Source organism: Heterodontus francisci, chromosome 15, assembly GCF_036365525.1.
Source record: "Heterodontus francisci isolate sHetFra1 chromosome 15, sHetFra1.hap1, whole genome shotgun sequence".
Lineage (NCBI taxonomy): Eukaryota > Metazoa > Chordata > Chondrichthyes > Heterodontiformes > Heterodontidae > Heterodontus > Heterodontus francisci.
In genome coordinates, this window is record NC_090385.1 from 83,125,378 (window position 1) to 83,136,249 (window position 10,872).

Below are 10,872 nucleotides of genomic sequence, written 5' to 3' on the forward strand. Positions count from 1 at the left end.
GGGGCATAGAGTATAAAAATTGGCAAGTCATGCTGCAGCTGTACAGAACTTTAGTCAGGCCACACTTAGAATATTGCGTGTAATTCTGGTCGCCACACTACCAGAAGGACGTGGAGGCTTTGGAGAGGGTACAGAAGAGGTTTACCAGGATGTTGCTTGGTCTGGAGGGCATTAGCTAAGAGGAGAGGTTGGATAAACTCGGATTTGTTTTCACTGGAACGACGGAGGTGGAGGGGCGACATGATAGAGGTTTACAAAGTTATGAGCGGCATGGACAGAGTGGATAGTCAGAAGCTTTTTCCCAGGGTGGAAGAGTTAGTTACTAGGGGACATAGGTTTAAGGTGAGAGGGGCAAAGTTTAGAGGGGATATGCGAGGCAAGTTCTTTACACAGAGGGTGGTGAGTGCCTGGAACTTGCTGCCGGGGAAGGTGGTGGAAGCAGGTACGATAATGACGTTTAAGACGCATCTTGACAAATACATGAATAGGATGGGAATAGAGGGATAAGGTCCCCGGAAGTGCAGAAGGTTTTAGTTTAGGCAGGCATCAAGATTAGCGCAGGCTTGGAGGGCCGAATGGCCTGTTCCTGTGCTGTACTGTTCTTTGTTCTTTGAAGATGATGGCCTGAATTATACCCATTCTCAGCCAAAGGAAGGGAGAGGGGAAACTTAAATATTGACCAATATTGGAACTGCATTGACTTTGGAAATGAAGGCTCAGTATGTAGCATCACTCCAGCCAAACAAATGAAGCATGCCAATGTCAGCAAGGCAGGCCGATGATGGGAAAAAGAAAATATCAAGGCCCTGATATTAATGTGCAAGCAGCTGCCAAGTGGGTGTGGTTCGAATTGTGTGGGTGAAACCCAGAATTCAAGACAGTGCATCAGATCTCTGATGTCAGCTTGATTGAGGCAGTTCATTATTCCTTCAGGATTTTACATCTCCAATAAAAGCAAAATACTGCGGATGCTGGAAATCTGAAACAAAAACAAGAAATGCTGGAATCACTCAGCAGGTCTGGCAGCATCTGTGGAAAGAGAAGCAGAGTTAACGTTTCGGGTCAGTGACCCTTCTTCGGAACCGAAGAAGGGTCACTGACCCGAAACGTTAACTCTGCTTCTCTTTCCACAGATGCTGCCAGACCTGCTGAGTGATTCCAGCATTTCTTGTTTTTGTTTTACATCTCCAAGCTGTGAAGTGGGTGTGATGCATACCAGCATGATGCTCTTTCATGAGGATAAGGAAGCTGAGCCTCTGTCTGTGCACACTGTGACATGGGTAGTGCCTCCTGCGACCTCGGCTCCTCTCCTGTGCACCTCTGCCCCTTGCACCTTGCTCCTGTGCATTTGCTGATGCCAACACAGTACATTGCTACTGTCATGGATGGTGTTGATCTTCCTCTTCTAAAGTACTGTCAGGCGGATTCTGTGAGATGGGGAATAGTGGAGCCATGGTGGTAACGAAAATTGTTCTATGGGAAGCAGAGCCTGAGCAGCTACTTTCGGACAGCCCATTTAGAGCAAAGGTGTCCTGACTGCCTCACCCCTTCCTTCTCCTTCTTCTCCTCCGCCTTCATGGTGCCAATGGCTGCATCCTCATGGTGGTATTGTTGTGGAGGACACAGCAGACCACCATGACCTTGGAGATACACACCAGTCTGTACTGGAGGACTGCTCCTGAGATGTCCAGGCAACAGAAGCGCTGTGTCAGCACCCGATGATCTGCTCCATGGTGTTCCTGGTGCCTCCAATTATACACCCACTGTCCTCATGTGGTTGACAGGTGGAGAGGCATCATTAGCCATGTGCACAGGGATTAACCTCTGTTCCCAAGCAGCCATTATCTGGTTCTCCATGGAGGTGCAAAGACGGTGGAAACAATAGATTGCCTCAGAATGAAGGCATCCTGGCCATTGCCGGGAAAACAGGCATTCCCTGACATGATGTATTGTGCAAGGTCACACAGCAACTGCACATTGATGGAATAGTAAGCTTTGTGGTTCCTGTACCTCTCCCCATTGACATAGGGGGCCAACAGATCCTCGGGTGTGCAGTGGGTGGCTCCCTGCACCATTGAGAATCCTCCTATCCTGACAAATCCATCCATCTGCTTATCCCTCCTTAAATTGAACAATCTGTAATCTCCTTTCTTCGTGCATAGGATCTCTGTCACCTCTTGAAGATATCAATTGAAGGTCAAAGAGTGATGCAGCTCCGAAGCAGGCTCTGTGGCCTAATGAGTCCGTGCCGACCATCAACTACCCATTTATACGAATCCTACATTAATCCCATATTCCCTCTCACATCCCCACCTACCCTCAATTCTCCTACCACCTACCTACAGTAGGGGCAATTTACAATGGCCAATTTGCCTATCAACCCACAAGTCTTTGGCATGTGGGAGGAAACCAGAGCACCCGGAGGGGACCCACATGGTCACAGGGAGAACTTCAAACTCCACACAGGCAGTACCCAGAACCAAACCTGGGTCGCTGGAGCTGTGAAGCTGCGGTGCTAACCACTGCGCCACTGTGCCGCCCTGTACTGGGAGATTTTGGATATATAGCCTCTTCCAACCTGGAAAGATCCAGAAGCATAGAATTTTACTGCTACTGTGACCTTTACAGCAACTGGCAGCACTGACCCTGCCCTGGTCGGAGGCTGCACAGCATTTTATTTTTTTTACATTTTTTTTTATTTGGAGATACAGCACTGAAACAGGCCCTTCGGCCCACCAAGTCTGTGCTGACCAACAACCACTCATTTATACTAATCCTACATTAATCCCATATTTCCTACCACATCCCCACCATTCTCCTACCACCTACCTACACTAAAGGCAATTTACAATGGCCAATTTACCCATCAACCTGCAAATCTTTGGCTGTGGGAGGAAACCGGAGCACCCGGCGAGAAACCCACGCTGTCACAGGGAGAACTTGCAAACTCCGCACAGGCATGTTGAAGAAGGAGGCACAGTTCTGTAACTACCTACTTAATGAACCTGAGTCACCTCAGGCATTGATCCTTGCTCAGATGGAGATATGAGAAGTACTCTCAGTAAACCTGTCAGGCCTTCTGTGGACAGCATACCTCCTCCTTCCTTGTCGCAGAGCTTGCTCTCTCTGCAGCCTCTGCTCTATTTGTTGGTTGTGTTGCAGATCCAAATGATAGCCCCCATGCCTCTTGCAGTCGATAGGTGGTCGACAGTGCAACCAATGCCATTTTCTCCCTTCTGAGCTTCCGTAGCACCAACAGTGCTACAGAGCCCAATTTTGCAGTCAAATTGCTGGAAATATTAGACAGCATTTGTGAAGAGATAAACAGAGTTAACACGTTTGTTTTATTACCTTTCATCAGAATGAGATAAATTTATTGATGTAACAGGTTTTAAGCAAGTACAGAGGCAGGGAAAGGGGAATAGGGAAGAACAAAAGGTAAGGTCTGTGATACGGTGGAAGGCAGGAGAGATTAAAGGGCAAAAGAACTGATGGTGCAAGGCAAAAAGTGGTGGCAATGGGACAATTAAAGAAACAAAAGACGAGTCTAGAGGAGGTGTAAATGGGATTAGCAGAATCATTGCAAAAAGCTGCTGTCTGAATAAATGGGGTTATAATCTGAAATTGTTGAACTCAAATGTTCGTCCAGAAGGCTGTAAGGTGCCTAATCAAATGATTAGCTGCTGTTCCTCAAGCTTATGTTGAGCTTCATTGGAACATGTTGAGATTTCACTGGACAGAGAGGTCAGAGTGGCATGGACAATTAAAATGACAAGTGTCCAGAAGCTTGGAGTCATGCTTGCAGACTGAATGGAGGTGTTCTGCCATGCGGTCATCCAATCTGCATTTGGTGTTTCCAACGTAAAATAGATTGCGTTGTAAGCAGCGAATACAGTACACCAAATTGAAAGAAATACAAGTAAATCGCTGCTTCATCTGTAGGAGTTTTGAGGCCCTAGATGGTGGGAAGGAAGGAGGCAAAAAGGCAGATGTTGCATCTCCTGCACTTGCACAAGAAGGTGCCGTTGAAAGGGGACGGGTTGTTGGGGGTGATTGAGGAGCGAACCAAGGTGTTCCAGAGGGAATGGTTCCTTTGGAATGTTGAAAGGGGAGGTGAAGGGATAATGTATTTGGTGTTGACATTATGCTGGAGGTGGTGGAAATGGTTGATCCTTTGAATGTGGAGGCTGGCGGGTTGGAAGCAGAGAACTTGGGGAACCTTATCATGGTTCTGGAAGGAGGGGAGGATCATCATAGCAACTTGAAGAACCTGCTTCCAGACCAGCTGAAGACCTACTTAACTTGGCTACATTAAAGGCATTTAAAAGGAAATAAATGGAGTTTCAATCAGTCCTGGAGTTGTACTTGAAAAAGGTCTATTGTTGTCAAGCAACTGGTCCTGAGATGTGGTTCAAAAATAATGCTGTCTAAAAACCCTGGACCTCACCGCTTTCTTCCTCACGGCTCACTTTCTAACTGGTCGCAGGCTTAAGATTGCTTCTGGAATGGCTGCTTCTGACCATGAAAAAAAAACATGCCCTATATCTCATCCCCGGCCCAACATCACCATCAACGACAACAACATTTCTATAGCTCCTTTAACATAGTAGAATTTCGCGAGGGGTTTCACAGGAGTGTTATTGAGCAAAATCTGAGAGCAAGGACCAAAAGCTTGGTCAATCAGGAAATTGAAAGGGCACTTCTGCAAGTTAAAGAATAAAATTACTTTGCCGTCTTTTGTTCCTACAGCAACTGGGTAAAGAAAAAAAATCTAAAGGCATTTGGATGCATAGACGCTGAAGATGAACCAAAGGTCGATAAATTTAAAGTTGTTTGATCGACTTCATTGGGGATATTTATATTGGAATGTTATTAAAGTGAGATTTGTGGTCAAATCACAAAATTCTTCACCATGAGTGAATTCCATTCTGTAGAGTTTGGGGAACAGCATTTAAGTTCAACATCCTGGTAAACACGAGGGAATGTCAACAAACCTTTTTCTTTAACTAAAGCACAGACAGAATGGCAGCTGAATGTTTTTTTATTGTTGTAAGGGGATAAGGGAGAGGATCTAAGCTGTAAGAGAGCACCTGTGTGTATCAGCTAATAAAGGGGTCCATTTTGGCAGCCCAGTATTATAAAGGATTCCAGAAGGAAGAACACTTTAAACAAAGCGTATATAAAGGAAGTACATATAAAAATGGACACCAGTGAGCCATAAAAATCAAAAAGATAACAGAGATAAAGAAGAGGGGAAATGAGGGAATCACGACTAAAAGGCTATTTGTTGTGTGATGATCTTAAGAGGACCACCTTAAGAAGCTGCAAGTGAAGATCACCAGAGGAAGTGATGGCGCATCATACATGATCACGGAATTGTGGGTGTAGCCTGACAGAGTAAGACTGTGTATATGTGCTCCTGCAGTAGCTATATATATATATATATATATATATATATATATATATGTTCTAGTTATAATAAAAACCCATCTTTTCTTTGAATATTACTTACAGTCCTGAGAGTCTTACAATAGTTCACATACCAAAGGAACGTGTAATATTACAGTATTCACATCAAGCAAAGAATATTAAGATGGACGTTCTGAGATGTTATTCCTGTGGATGGTTTCAAGTGAGAACAACAGATAAATTGAAAGTTTACAGGAAGTGTTATAGTCTTAAGGATACACACACAAGTGAGAGGGTTTTTAAGGGCAAATGGTTAGTATTAGACTTGATAAGTGAGCTATTAAAGATCAGGGAGATGGCTAAGCAGACTTTAGTTTCTGAGAGTGAACCATCAGGGAGTGAAACTGGACTCCAGTAAAACCAGGGTCAAGGGTGTGAGAATATGAAGAATAGCACAGGCAGAAATTGGATGGATGAATGTTGGAAAAAGAAAAAAAATGATAAGAAAGCCTGAAAGATATCCATCAGGTTACAATAATGAATAAATTCCAGGCACTTTCCAAAGCTGTGGGCGATAACAAGATCCTGAAGATAAAGAAGTTGGAGTACTAGCTTGACCAAAAAGTCACGGAGGTTGTAGGCAATTGTGTGCTGGAAAGACAAGGCCCACAGGATGGTGAGTGAACTACTTGGAGCTAGAGAAATGTACATCTCAGACTAGTATCATTTAGGGAGGTAAATTTGCCATCCTTATCTGGCCTATATGTGACTCCAGACCCACAGCAATGTGGTTTACTTTTAACTGTCCTCTGAAATGGCCTAGCAAGACATGCAGTTAAGTACAATTAGGGATGGGCAATAAATGTTGATGTTGCCCCCACAGCCTGTGAATGAATAAACGAAAAGACTGGTTAGAAGGGATACTGAAAGGGTCAGGAACAGGCCTTATGATGGTAGTTCACTGAAGCATAAACTCCATGTGTAGAAATAATATAGGGGCCTTTAAAGGAACATACATGAAGATAAGGGATGTAATGCAACATCCTGTAAGATATTTAAATGTCTGGAAAAGAGAGTTCACTAATAAACTTAGAGCTACAAATAATAAATAAAAATAAATAATAAATATAATAACAATAGCAAATAATAATGCAAAAATAATGATAGAAATATAAGTTGTTGTGGTTGGATATAAGCTGGCAATCTGGTATCAGCACAGGCTTCATAAATAATTGGGAAGACTGTCAAAATAAAAAGGACTCATTTAGGAGAGATCAACTAGAGAGATCAAATCAAATAGGATTAATGAAACTTGCAAGAAACATTCAAGCAATACTAAAAAGTCATTAAACTAGACAAATGGAGGCAGACTTGGAAATAACTGGATCCCAGAGTGAATGGACTGCGGAGCAGAAGGTGTTCGACAGATGACGGGGCAAAGAAACTCAGAGAGACAGGAACAGAAGCCCAGCCACTGAAAGGATACAATAAAATACCCAGTTCTGATGAAAGGTCACTGACCTGAAATGCTAACTCTGCTTCTCTCTCCACAGATGCTGCCAGACCCGCTGAGTATTTCCAGCACTTTTTTGTTTTTATCTCAATAAAATACTTATTTTATTATAATGTTGTTGTAGTGAGATAAACACAGGGTTAAAAAGAAGGGTTAAATGAATAGGGAATGATGCAGATAAGATTAGATGAAGAGGGGTGGGACAGGCATGTGTGGAGTTAAATATCGGCATGGACCAGTTGGATGGATAGACCAGTTTCTGTGCTGTAAGTTCTATGTAATTCATGTGTGCTAGAAGCATTAGAAGTAAGATGCCTGAATTGGAGGCTGTTGGGGCAGTAGAGAACTAAGATGCGTTAGGAGTATGGCTCAGTGCAGTGTATGGAAATGGATATAATGTTCGTTGTACAGAACATTCAGAAAGGACAGAAAAGGAAATGGTGCACTTATCACAATGATCACAAAATGATCAAGTTTACCATAATTTGAGAAATACCCAAGACCAGGTAACTAACTTTAAAAGGGCTAAATTCAATGAAATGCAGGAAATGGAGTGGAGGAAGTTGTCCAACACCATTTCAGAAGAGGGAAATGGAATATCTTTGAAGGAATAATGATAAATATGCTTGGTCCAAAGTAAATTAATAAGAAAATTAACAGCGAAATATAAAGGGGAAATGACCTCTGCAAGTCCTCCAGGGAGAAAGGGTGTGCTAAGATATAAAGAGGAACGTGCAGGAACATGTCAAAAGGTGACTAGAGGGACAAAAAGACCCAGAGAATTGCATTGCTGCAGCTGCGAATCAGAAGTTTACTTTTATTCGTTCCTGGAATGTGGGTGTCGCTGGCCAGGCCAGCATTTATTGCCCATCCCTAATTGCCCTTGAGAAGGTGGTGGTGAGCTGCCTTCTTGTACTGTGGCGGTCCGTGTGAGGTAGGTATACCCACAGTGCTGTTTGAAAGAGAGTTCCAGGATTTTGTCCCAGTGACAGTGAAGGAACGGCGATATAGTTCCAAGTCAGGATGGTGTGTGACTTGGAGGGGAACTTGCAGGTGGTGATCTTCCCATACATCTGCTGCCCTTGTCCTTCTAGGTGGTAGAGGTTGTGGGTTTGGAAGGTACTGTCTAAGCAGCCTCGGTGCGTTGCTGCAGTGCATCTTGTAGATGGTACTGACTGCTGCCACTGTGCGTCAGTGTTGGAGAAAGTGAAGATTGTGGATGGGATGCCAATCAGGCAGTTAAAAAACACTTCTTCAGTACGACAGTAGTAAGAGAACTCAGAAAATATGTGAGAACATTAAAAATCTAAAAGAGTGAAAGATTGAGTGTGAGCATAAAACAGCAAATATTTTGAATGATTACTGTCTCAAAATTTTCACATGGGACCAACAAATAACATGGCCTCTCCCAAAAAAGAATACCAAGGAAAATTCAGGACATCAGTATAAATGAGATGGAGTTCCTAGACAAGCAGCACAGGCTTAAAATAAATAAATACCCAGGGTTAGATAGTATTTATCCTGGAATACCGAGGGAGAATAGGGAGGAAATTGGTGAAGCATCAGTGATCATCGTGAAGGAGTCAAAGGGCGCTGGAGAGGGTAATGCTTAAGCTACTGCTTTGGTTCTGTTGGCATCACAGACTAACATCCGTATTCTTCCAATATCATGAATATGGTTAGCGCTAGTTAAACCAGACATGACCCGCTGATATGGTGGTCAATGTGGTGTCCACATGCAAAAAACATGACAAAACAGACTCAGGAAATTGCAATAACTTAAATACTAAAGATCTATTAGTTTTACTTCAATTCTCTGTAAAACCATAGAACCAATTCTGAGGAATAAACTTGAGAACTACCTGTACAACAATAACCTAGGCTGGAATTTTATCCTCATCGGATGACAGCTGTCAGTGGCGATCCCGCCTCCGCCGGGCCTGGGGATCCAGTCTGGATTTTACTGACCCCAGCCCCTTAATTGGTCTGAGGCAGGACTTCCACCTCATTGAGGCAGCAAGTCCCGCCTAATGGAGCTTCCGGAATGGTGACCACTACTGAGACTGCAACCCAGCTTCGGGAAGTAGAGGAAGGATGGCTCCAGGAAAAGGTAAGTTTTTGGGGCCTCGCCAGGGGTGATCGGTCGAATCCCGGCGAGGCAAGGATGGTCGATTGGGGGTATGGGCGAGGCATGTTGGGCGTTGGGAGTGGTTGGGGCATCGGGGGCGGCCCTCTGTTGGGCACAGGGTGCCTGATCAGGAGGGACCCCCCCCCCTACACCCTACCCCCCAGGCCGTCAGAAAGCCGCCTCCTTTTAACAGGCGGCTTTTCTCAGGTGTGGGCCGTTAACTGGCCACTGAAGGGGCTTGATTGCCCTGGGATGGACGGGCCAGTTTTCTCCGCTGCCATCCTGCATAAAATGGCAGCGGAGATGGGAGTGGGTCATGAAGGGCCCCCTGAGCCTCCCCCTCCATTTTACACACCCACCAACCCCCTGACCCCCCGCCACTCTTTGTGGGTGGGCGTAAAATTCCGACCCTAGTAAACAACAATCAGCCTGGGTTTAGAAGGGAAAAATCTTGTCTGACCCAAACTTCTTTATTTTTCTGAGGAAGTGACAATTCAAATGGACTGTGGGAAATCTGATGACATGGTGTTTCTAGATTTCCAAAACAAATTTAACAGCATTCCAAGTCCAAAGCCAAAGTTAAGCTTAAAACTGTAATGATTCTGGGTAAATCTTAGAAATAGTTAAAAAAAAAAAGTCTGAAGTAACAACAAGTGCTTCTTAGAGGAGTTATATCAGGATGTGGGAGGTTCTGAGTGAGATGGCTCAGGGCTCACTGTCGGAACCACTACTGTTACTCATTTACACCAAATTGGTCAAATTTACAGCTGAGACCAAATTTTGAGGAGCAGTGGAATCGAATGAGGCAGCTCACAAATTATAAAATGAATTGGATAAAATGTGTATGTGGGCAGAATAATGGGAGGTGAAATTTAATGCAAACAAGTGCAAAGTATTGCATGTTGGAAGGAAAGTGGGCAGCATATATTCCAAGAATGGTGTTGAAACATCCAAAGATGAGGTTGAAAAGCAGATAGCAGCCTGGGTATACTTGACGCTCAAAAAATGCAAAGCAGCAATAAACAAAACCAAAAGAAAGGTGAAGTGCATTGTCAGAATAGTAGAACGTAAGTCACAGGAAACCTTGGGCTGGATTTTACCAGCCCTTTAGGGGTGGTCTGGGAGGCGGGGGAGCCTGTAACATGACAAGGGAAGGCGGGGGTAGAGTGTCTGTCGCCTTCCCTGCAATGTGCCACTTTACCAGCGGGGGGAAGGTGGAGGATGGTCCCCCTGTCCAGAGGCCAATTGAGCTGTTTAACAGGCCAATTAAGGGCCTCTTCCCACTGTTGTTGGCATTTTACCAGTGGTAAGTGGGCCCTCCATCACATGGGGAGACCATCTGATAAACCGTGGTGCCTCCCTGTGGGCTCAGGGGATGCCCTCTTTTTCGGGCACTCTTTGGCCCCTAACCCCAATGGCAAAAGCTGTCCCCAGACAAACCCCCCCCCCCTTTACCACCCTTACCAACAACACCCCCCTCACCAGGGCTTGCCTGACTGGTCCCACTGCCCCCAGACCCTATTTACTTGGTTGGGAGGGCAGTCTGCTCCCATGGCATCCTCTCTTCTAGGTGCAGTCCCAGCAGTGGCCACCGTTCCTGCTGACATTGCTGAGATTGTTCAGCTGCTGGCCCTCTGAGTGGTTGCAGCTTCTGGCGTAGAGAAACTGTCCTTTCAAGGGATGACAGCCCAATGGCAACCAATGAGTTGCCCGATAGCGGTAAAACACGGCCTGCAGTCCCGCAAACAACCGAGGTAAGAATGCGCACCCCCCCCCCACGCCGCACCACCCCGCCCCCTCTCCCACCAACACCGGCTTTCCA